General features: G+C 38.4%; 1 pseudogene; it reads right to left on the bottom strand.

Moving 5' to 3' along the window:
• Positions 1-5838: 5838 nt before the first annotated feature.
• LOC124981870 (SH3 domain-binding protein 5-like) lies at positions 5839-9279 on the bottom strand (annotated as a pseudogene).
• Between the last annotated feature and the right edge of the window lie 1527 nt (positions 9280-10806).

The following is a 10806-nucleotide window of genomic DNA, read 5'->3' as shown; positions in this document are numbered from 1 at the left end:
CTTTGGATTTTTGCCAATGGAGAGAGAGAAAATGGTCTTTCATCCACAGTTTTAATTTACATTTCTCTTTTTTAATGAGTGAAGCTAACTGTCTTTTTTTTTATTAATAGAAAATTTTATTTCATTTTTCTGTGTTTTAAAAGGGTTATGATTTTGTCAATTTATGTGTTAGGAAGGATAGCTCTTTGTGATATGAGCTGTAAATATCTCCCTTAGTTGTCTTTCTTTAAGTTTGTTTATGATGCTTCTTTCCATAAAAAAAAAAATTGACTTTTATGTAACAAAAAGTACTAGTGAAATAATTTATGATTTGAAGATTTTGAGTCATGAAAGTTTAGATAGTTCTTGCTAACTCCACATTTGTAAAGAAAAAAATTTCAAGTTTTCTTATTATTTAATGGTTGTATTATTTAAAAAATACCTTTGGTACATATGGAATTTATCATTGTATATGAGGTAAGGCAGGGATATTACTTTATTTATCCCTATAACATTTATTGACTACTTCTTTTTCCCTGCAATTTGAGATGATGTCCTCTTTATACATTTAATTTCTATATGTATCTGAGTGTGCTTACATCTGGGCATTCTTTTTGCTAATAGACCAGTATGATACTCTTAAATTATTTAGGCATTTAAAAATGCCTTAACGTGTCTTAGTGCTGGTCCCAGTTCTATGTTTATTTTTTTTCCACTAAATGTAGCATCAGGTGATATAGCTTGAAACTGTTAAGTTTTCATTGAGATTTTGTTAAACTTATAAATTAATTTATACAATAATATGGTCCTTCTATTTGTAGAAAGGCTATTTTTTGCCTTCAGTAATATTTTAATTTTAATTTTTAATAGGTCTCATATTTCTCTTGACAAACATATTAATACATTTTTTGTTACTTATATATGAAAATTTTTTTTCCGTTAAATCTTCCAAAAGATTGTTTGAATATATGTGAACTACTGATTTTTGTATGTTGATTTTGTACTTGGCAATCTAATTGTATCTTACTGTGTGCAGTAGCTGTTAATAAAATATCTTGAATCTAAAAATTTAAAAAAAGGTTCATTGAAACTAAAAAAAAAAAAAAAAAAAACCACACACACACACACACACACACACACACAAAATAAATAAAAAACAACCAACTGGGACACATATAACTCCTAGAGACAATCATCTGCTATCATCCACTGCAAAGCCCTCTAAGATCTGGGTCAACTCCTGGCACCATTTCTCAGAGGATTGAAGGTCTTCATATATATAAATAGACAAAATATCTCTTTTTGAATATATGTCATATTCAACCAAAACCAACACCTAAACCCAGTTCAATTCGGTGCTCACATGGAATGGTTAAAAGAACAGCATTGTAAGTTGCTTATGTTCCCTTTTACGTTTCCATTTGGCAAAGAATCAAATAATATCAACATAGCCAGTTTTAATGCATATTCAAAACATTGTCTTGTGGTCCCAGAGGTGCATTCCTATAATCCCTCTGACTTGGAGGCCGAGGCATGAGAATCATAACTTTCAGCTTGGGGAATTATCAAGACACTCAGCAAATAAAGGAAACCCTGTCTCAAAATAAAATGGACTATGAATGTAGCTCATTGCTAAATTGCCAAAGGGTTCTTTAGTTCAAAAAGCAAAAAAGCAGTGTTTTCTATAGCCCTTCCAGTGATAGAATATACTACCTTGATAATATATTTTACCACAGCATTATGATTTTAATTGAAAAGCACACAGATAGCCAGGTCTGGTCCCACACTCCTGTAATCCTAGTGACTCAGGAGGCTGAGGCAGAAGGATGTGAGTTAATACAGCCTCAGCAACCTTAGGAGGTGCTATGTAATTCAGAGAAACCCTGTCTTTAAAAAAATATAAAAAAAAGGCTGGAGATATGGCTCAGTGTGTTAACACCCCTGGGTTCGATCCCGAGCATACACACACAAAAAAAGTACAGAGGTGAGTTAACTTTGGATATTTTATATTAAATGATAGTCACTGTTACCACTTACACTTCAAATTATTTTCTGTAAAATAAAACATATCATAGGAAAACATTATAAGCAAAAGGCTCCATTAGCAGATTATAAATCAGTGACCCTAGTGACCACCAGCACAACACTACCTCTCTCCTACACCTGTAGTTTTGTTTTAATGGATCACACTAACTACCAATAACGGCAGACCATCATGTCACTGACTCCCTAGGAACTTCGTCATCTTCTCCATTTCTTTTTCTGAAAGAAATCCCAGGAACGATGTTACCTGAGGTCTTCCCTGTTGACTTGGGTCAACATGGACTTTATTGCCAATAGTCAGCCTGACAGGTGTCAGTCCCTGGCTCACCATTTCTGCTCTTGAGGAGCCTAAACATGAGGCTCTATTTCTCTCCACCACAGTATTTGTCTCCAAAACACTGAGGAGATACTACTTTCCTCTCTCCGGTGGCATTTGTTCTTTTAATCCAGATGCTCAGAGTATTTCTCTTTTCCTCAAAGTCCAAGATTTCACAAGAATATCACTTGTTATGAGTCATTCTAAGTCAGTGCTCAATATTTTCTTGAAATAATCCTTATATTTTTATTTCCAAAGAAATGAGTCATAGTTTTAATATTTGCTTTGTGTCTTTGCTATGGTTCTTTCATTCATATATCAGATCTTCTTCAGCTATCCTTGAGATGACATTTCTCAAGTCTTTTTCCATCCTTGATTAATTTGTGTGAAACTGTTCCCCTTTTTCATTTTCTGCTGCTGGTATAAGCAACAGTCCTTCCCTGTTTTTCCTCTGGTTTACACTTCATGGCTGAAGTGATTTTCCTGTTTGCTGGTTCTCTCCTGAGTTCCTGTCCAATCATTTCTCAGCCCCTCTCATTCCCTTTCATGCTCAGTAACATTTTTCTTAGTGACTTTGACTTTGGTTTTGAAAAAGGGCCTTGCACACTTAGCAGGTGTCACCAGCACTGAGAGCTCTCTGGTTCTGAGCTGCCCTCACTCTGTGCTTCTTCCTGTTTCCCCCTACACACCTTCATTGCAATTTGAATCATCTGTGGCTCATTTTCAAATGAAATTTGTTTTGTGATTTTTTTTAATGAGCAGCAGAATTCAGTGAAACTCTTCCATCTGAACAGAGCTTCACTCCAACATTTCTCTGCAATGCTTCCTAAAAATGACCCCTTCCTTCCTGATAGTTCTTGGCTCTGCGCTTCCCAATGCAGTAAGTTGAGCCTCCTCTGTCATCATTTCCATCGCATCTGTCCTTCTCTATTTTGGTGCAGCACCTGATTATTGTTCCTGTATACAAGGCCTGTCTTGGAATGAGACAACTCCTGCTGCTCTGCCAAAATCTGTTGTCATTCCCTTTACATGAGAGTCCATTTCCAGAACCACTCTGATTATTTATAGTTTTCCAACCACATATCAAAATTCACATACTCTCTGAATCATTGATTTTCTTTAATTATCAGTACTTCATTCATAAAGTGATTGCCTCAGTTTATTCTGATTTATTTCAGTCACAAAATATTTGTTTTAATATTCCTATTTTGGTCATTTTATTTTAGAGTTTTTATAATAAATTTATTTCATTTCTAGAGGTATCTATTCACAGAATGATTTGAGTTTAGCTCTGTGAATTTATTCTGAGTGTGTGGCTGTTCCTTCTGTGAAACATTTTGATTCCCAGACTTTGTAGGTGCAGGGTCATGTCCACCTACAAGTCTATCAACTCATGGTGTTTTCAGGCACAGACAGCAGGCTCACCCCAATGCCTTAGGTAAGTCACAAGCTCCCCAAAGATTGTCCTCAAATACTTATCCCTGTGACACTTAGAGTGTTGTTTCAACCAGGTGTGGTGGCCTATGCCCCTAATACCCACAACACAGGAGTTTGAAGGAGGAGGATTGCAAGCTCAAAGCCAGCCTCAGCAATTTAGCAAGCCTGAAACAACTTAATGAGACCCTGTCTCAAAATAAAAATAAATAAATAAACAAACAAAAAGGGCTGGGGATGCGGCTCAATGGTAACCACCCCTGATACTAAAATAATAAAAATTAAAATGTTTCAGAAATGACTTCCGAAAAACATCTCATTAATTTTCTTAACTGATGTTCAAGATGATGTCCACATACGAAAACATGTCAACCATTTGACACATAGAACATTATTCAGCCTTTAAAATGCAGGAATTCTTGTAATTTGAAACCTTAATGAGCTTAGGAGACATTATTCTAAGTGAAATAAGCAAATGTAGAAGGTCATGCTATATGACCTCAATTAAGTGTGGAATCAAAACCAGTTGCTCTCTAGAAGCAGAGAGCAGGATGGTAGGTGCCTGGACCTTGGGGTTTGGGAAAACAGGAGTTGTTTCCCAAAGAGTAGAAAGTTTCATTAATGCAGGATGAATAAATTCTGGACATATAACCTATAGCTAGGTCCTAATTGTTCTCACTACCCTAACATACACACTGCATAAAGGTGTGAGTGGTAGGTATGTTAATGAGCTTGATTACAGTAATCATTGTACAAGACATATGTGCATCAAAACATCACATTTTACTTTTATTTTTTTCATAAGTAGTTTTTATTACTCTCAAGGTATTAAGACAAGTACAAAATAACCTTGTAATCAGGATACTGTATCAGTCAATACAAAAGGAGAAATCATTACAATATGAAGAAATATAAAAACGACTGAAGTATACAGTCCTGACAGTTAACAGACAACTTGAAATGGGGAAGTTGCTTTCTTTTACAAATATTGCATTTTCTTGAAACAGGACAAATAATATACAGTGCTACAAATATGCCTGATCATTAAAACAAAAAAGAGCAGTCTTAACACTTATACCATTAGCATAACAGACTGCATTGCTTCTATTTAGCAGGCTTAACCAACACATGCCTACTTCCTTTTCTAGCTATAATGACAATTTCCTCTAAGGAACACTAGTGTAGTATAATCTTAAATAATTTATTTTTAAAGTTACACCCTACAGAGGAATTAACACCTTGTCAATCTAGATATAACAATGATAGACATTCCTCACATGCACTTCTCTTAAAATAAAACCCCTTTGCTGGCAGGATAAAGTCATGCTATAGAACCTTCTCCCCAAAGCCACGAATCCCCTGCTATGACCTGTCCCCGCTACCCTCATCCCCTCTTCCCCACACTGACATTCACCTCCCCTCACCCACCCAAAAAAAAAAACAGTGCAGTTCTTGGTAGCCTTTCTGGAAAATGGTTTTAATGAATGTCCCAGCATACATGCTTTTAACAAGCCACATCTGAACTGTAGAGGTAATGGAAATAAATTTTGTTCTTGCATTTCATTTTAAGCCTTAACTAGGTCAAAAAGATGTGCTCTGAGCATTTGAATTTTTGTTGTGTGTGTGGGTTTTTTTTTTTGTTGTTGTTGTTAAAAGAAACTTAGATGCTCTGGGATTTAATGAGAGAGAACATCTCAGTTTACCCAAGCAAAGTGAGGGTTAGAAGGGAAAGAGACGCAAGCTTGGGCCCCCAGTTTGTCTAAACTTCCAGCTCTCTTCCTGGCTGGGTTCTTTCACAGGAACTAATTATTGCTTCCTCAGCACTGTTACAGGGATTGCTTTGCAAAGGCCATGACTCTGGTGAAAGTCTACCTGCAACAAACCTGCCTGTAAACCCAGTCCAAGGTCTCCTACCACACGGGAGTCCTTCAGCCTTCAACTGAAACTTCATTAGTGCAATTAGAGTAGATGCTTGAGATTTGGCATATATTAAATGATTTTTGGCACAACATTCCCCAGTTTCATGTATAAATATTGATTTGCCTGTGGGTCATAGCCTTGATGAGTTAGCCAGTCTGCATCATGTTTAGGGCAGCAATAATCTCATCTCTTCCCTTGGAGCCCTGGAGGGAGAGCTGCTTCATCCAGGTCTCCAAGGCCTGGTCTCCGGTAGGTGTTGCTTTGGCTCTTGCAGCTGCTACCACCACCACTGTGGTTGCTGAATGTTGTTGGCTTTGTCACGGTTTCATTCTCTGCCCCTTCTGCCCTGTCTCCTCTTTCTCCCTCACGTTAGGAGAGGAGACCAGGCTCCATTCACTTCAGCACTGGGAACATCATCCCAGACCCTGACAGGGACACTGGGCTGGGCAGATCCAGGCTGCCAGACCTTGTAACTGCAGGGAACTGGTCGGGTATCTCAGATAGGCTTCTTGGTCCTGAACTAAAGCTGGACCCAGACTGGGTTTCGGAGTCAACTTCAGACACACAGTAGCTACAGCTCTCATCTTCATAGGCCTCTGAGGCCACAGAAACAGGATCCGGTTTAGACTGGCTCCCCACCAGGTCCTCCACAGACATGTTGCTGCCCTCAGCCCCCAGGAAGCAACCCTAAAGCCCCACGATGCTAGAGCATTGTTGGAGGATCTCTTCTGAGATCCCCTCCAGGTTCTTCAGGGCTGTGTTGTACTCACACTTCACCAGGGTTAGTTTGGCCTGTAGGTCATCCACCAGCTTCTTCAGTTGCTCCAGCTGCGCGTAGTACTTTTCCTTGAGTTCAACAAGTTTGGACTTGTTGATGGCCCTCTTGAGTTTCTTCTCCAGCTGTAGGATATGGCTATGGCAGCACTGTACCTGGCTGCAGTCTCTTTAAGCACCAGCTAGCTCCTCCTCTTGGTCTGCTCCTCCTCCATGACCCTCTGCAGGGTTTGATTCAGCATCTCCTGCCACCTGATGCTTGTCATCCTCCAGCAGCCACTGCTGGGCCAGGAAAATGGTCTCTTTGACAGCAGGGATCACCTCTGTGGCCCTCTGGAAATCCGGTGTGGCTTTCTGAGCTTCCAGCTGAGCCTGCCTCACCCCCTCCATGCCTCCCAATAGGGTTTCGTGTCCTCCGGGCTGTGCCAATTTTCTTCACCAGTTCATCCAGTTTCACCATTGCCTCAACCAGAAGAGAGCAGAATTTCTGACCATCATCCTCAAGTTCAGTCTCCTGTCTCTTGATATCACCTGTGGATTGATTGAACTCCTCCAGTTCTCCCTGTATCCACTGGTCCAACTCTTCCTCTTCTTTCAGACTCTTCCTCCTCCTCCTCCAAGTCCCAGGGAATGGGCAGGAACTCCACTGGTTCCTCCCAGAGGCCCCACTTCAGCATCATGTCCTTGAGGGCAGCCTGGACGTGCTGCAGCCTGGACTCCCAGCCACTGGAGAGCCATCCCTCAGTGGCATGGAGCCTGGGAGGGGTCGCAGGCATCGTAGACTCTGCTGGAGCTTCTTCACCACAGCTGAGCATGGCCAGGGGTGTGGTCAGGGAGCCGACACAGGGCTGGCACCTGGGAGGCGTCACTGGCCATGCAGATCCCTCAGCCTCAGGTGGAGTGGCAGAGATGTTTTTTAAGTAACACATAATTTTGCTATTTCCTCTGAATGTAAATATGGCAAAATTTTTATATTGAATCCATTTTGGCATGGACTTATTTGTTTGGAGACTCAATCATTTTAGAAAAGTTCTCCAAGAATCATGATCCATTCATGTAATAAACTTACACTGAGAAATAATTGGCCAGTCATCCATTGTCACTACAGCCTATCATACAATGGTTGAATCAAGAATTCCTCCACAAAATAATGAACTATTAAAATTCATTGTAATCTTGCTTTCCCCAAGTGACTGATATTGCTTTCATTTGTATCAATAAAAGAAAACTCTTCAGAAGATGAATCCCAATGACACAATTTAAAAATTTTAAAATTCACATAAATAAAGAATCTTACAGTCTATCAAGATATAACATAAATGAAGTGCTGGGCATGGTGGCATATGTCTGTAATATAAGCTACTCAGGAGGCTGAGAAAGGGGGATCATGTGTTCAAGGCCTGCCTTGGCAACCTAGTGAGTTCCTGTCTCAAAAAATAAAGCAGAATTGAGATACAGCTCAGTGGTACAGTCCACCTGGGTTCCATCCTCAGTATAAGAAGCAAATAAAATTAATGAAATGCTATATTTGTATTATTTTATACAAAGAATGATGACAAAAATGTTTCATAATATGTAAATTTATGTTGTATCCCATGTTGCAGTCTGATTATTTTTTGTTTTATCAGTAAAATTTTAATCTTTTATTTGTTTTTTTTTATTTATACAGACTGCATTTTGATTCATCATACACAAGTGGGGTACAACTTTTTGTTTCTATGGTTTTGCACGATGCAGTTTCATACTGTTTTTGTAATCATACATGTACATAGGGTAATGATGGCTGTCTCAATCCACCATCTTTCATAATCATGCCCCTTCCCCCTCTCATTTCCCACTACTCAATCTAAAGTTCCTACATTCTTCTCTTACCCGCAAGCCCTCACCCTCATTATGTATCATCACCCATCAGGGAAAGCATTCAGCCTTTGGTTTTTTGGGCTTGGCTAGTTCACTTAGCATGATATTCTCCATTTCCATCCATTTATCTGCAAATACCATAATATTATTCTTCTTTAAGGCTGAATAATATTCCATTGTGTATATATACCACCATTTCTTTATCCATTCATCTGTTGAAGGCATCTAGGTTGGTTCCACAATCTAGCAATTGTGAATTGAGCTGCTATAAGCTGCATTATTGTAGTATGCTAATTTTTAAGTCCTTTGGGTATAAACCGAGGAGTGGGATAACTGGGTCAAAAGATGGGTCCATTCCAAGTTTTCTAAGGACACTTGCTTTCAAGAGTGGCTACACCAATTTGCAACTCCATCAGCAATGTATAAGTGTGCCTTTTCCCCCACATCCACGCCAACATCTATTATTGTTTGCGTTCTTGATAATAGCCATTCTATTGGAGGAAGATGAAACCTTAGAGTTGTTTTAATTTGCATTTCTCTAATTACTAGAGATATTGAACATTTTTCATATATTTATTAATCACCTGTACATCTTCTGTGAAGTGTCGGTCCAGTTCCTTGGCCCATTTATTGATTGGGTTCTTTGTATTTTTGTTGTAAAAATTTTTAAGTTCTTTATAAATTTTGGGGATTAGTGCTCTACCTGACATGCATGTGGAAAAGATTTTCTCCCATCTGTGGGCTCTCTTTTCACATTACTGATTGCATACTTTGCTGAGAAAAAGCTTTTTAGTTTGAATCCATCCCATTTATTGATTCTTGCTTTGATTTCTTGTGATTTGGGAGTTTTGTTAAGGAAGTTTGATCCCAAGCCAACCTGATGAAGTTTCGGGCCTATTTTGTCTTCTGTTTGGTGCAGGGTCTCTGGTCTAATTCCTAGACCCTTGATCCATTTTGAGTTAAGGTTTGTGCAGAGTGGGAGATAGAGATTTAATTTCATTTTGCTATATATGCATTTCCAGTTTTTCTAACACCATTTGTTGAGCACCATTGTATGTTTTTGGCTCCTTTGTCAAGTATGAGGTAACTCTATTTATGTGGATTTGTCTCTGTGTCTTCTATTAGGTACCATAGGTCTGTCTATTTTAGTGCCAGTTCCCTGCCATTTTTGTTACTATTGCTCTTTGGTAGAGCTTAAGGTCTGGTATTGTGATGCCTCCTGCTTCACTCTTTCTGCTCAAGATTGCTTTGGCCATCAAGGTCTTTTATTCTCCCAGGTGAAGTTCATGATTGCTTTCTATATTTCTATGAGGGATGTCATTGGGATTTTAATTGGAGTTGCATTGAATCTGTATAGTGCCTTTGGTAGTATGGCCATTTTGACAATATTAATTCTGCCTATCCAAGAACATGGGAGATCTTTCCATCTTCTAAGGTTTTGTTTAATTTCTTTCTTTAGTGTTCTGTAGTTTTCATTGTAGAGGTCTTTCACCTCTTTTGTGAGATTGATTCCCAAGTACTTCATTTTTTTTTTTTGAGGTTATCATGAATGGAGTGATTTTCCTAATTTCTCTTTCAGATGTTGCATCGTTTATGAATAGAAATGCATTAGATTTATGCATATTGATTTTATATCCTGCTACTTTGCTGAATTCATTTATTAGTTCTAGAAGTTTTCTAGTGGAGTTTTTTGGATCCTCTAAATATAGAATCACGTCGTCAGCAAATGGTGACAACTTGAATTCTTCTTTTCCTATTTGTATCCCTTTAATTTTAATTGCTCCGGCTAGTGTTTCAAGGACAATGTTGAATAGAAGTAGTGAAAGTGGTAATTCCTGTGTTGTACCAGTTTTTAGAGGGAATAGTTTCAGTTTTTCTCCATCAAGTATGATGTTGGCCATGGACTTAGCATAGATAGTCTTCACAATGTTGAGCTACGTTCCTACTATTCCTAATTTTTCTAGTGTTTTAAGCATGAATGGTGCTGTATTTTATCAAATGCTTTTTTGGCATCTATTGCAATAATCATATGATTCTTAACTTTAAGCCTATTGATGTTATTAATTACGTTTATTGATTTCCGGATGTTAAACCAACCTTGCATCACTGGGATAAACCCCACTTGATCATGGTGCACTATCTTTTTAATATGTTTTTGTATGCAATTTGCCAGAATTTTGTTAAGAATTTTTGCATCTATATTCATCAGGGATATTGGTGTAAAGTTCTTTCCTTGATGAGTCTTTGTCTGGTTTTGGTATCAGAGTCATACTAGCTTCAATGAATGAGTTTGGAAGGGTTCCCTCACTTTCTATTTCCTGGAATACTTTGAGGAGTATTGGTATTAGTTCTTCTTCAAAGGTCTTACAGAATTTGGCTGAGAATTCATCTGGTTCTGGACTTTTCTTGGTTGGTAGGCTTTTGATGTCTTCTTCTATTTTGGTGCTTGAAATTGATCTGTTTAAATTGTGTACATCTTC

Source organism: Sciurus carolinensis, chromosome 4 (genome assembly GCF_902686445.1).
Source record: "Sciurus carolinensis chromosome 4, mSciCar1.2, whole genome shotgun sequence".
NCBI classification, from domain to species: domain Eukaryota; kingdom Metazoa; phylum Chordata; class Mammalia; order Rodentia; family Sciuridae; genus Sciurus; species Sciurus carolinensis.
The sequence above is the reverse complement of the archived record's forward strand: the minus strand, read 5'-3'. Positions and strand labels throughout refer to the sequence as shown.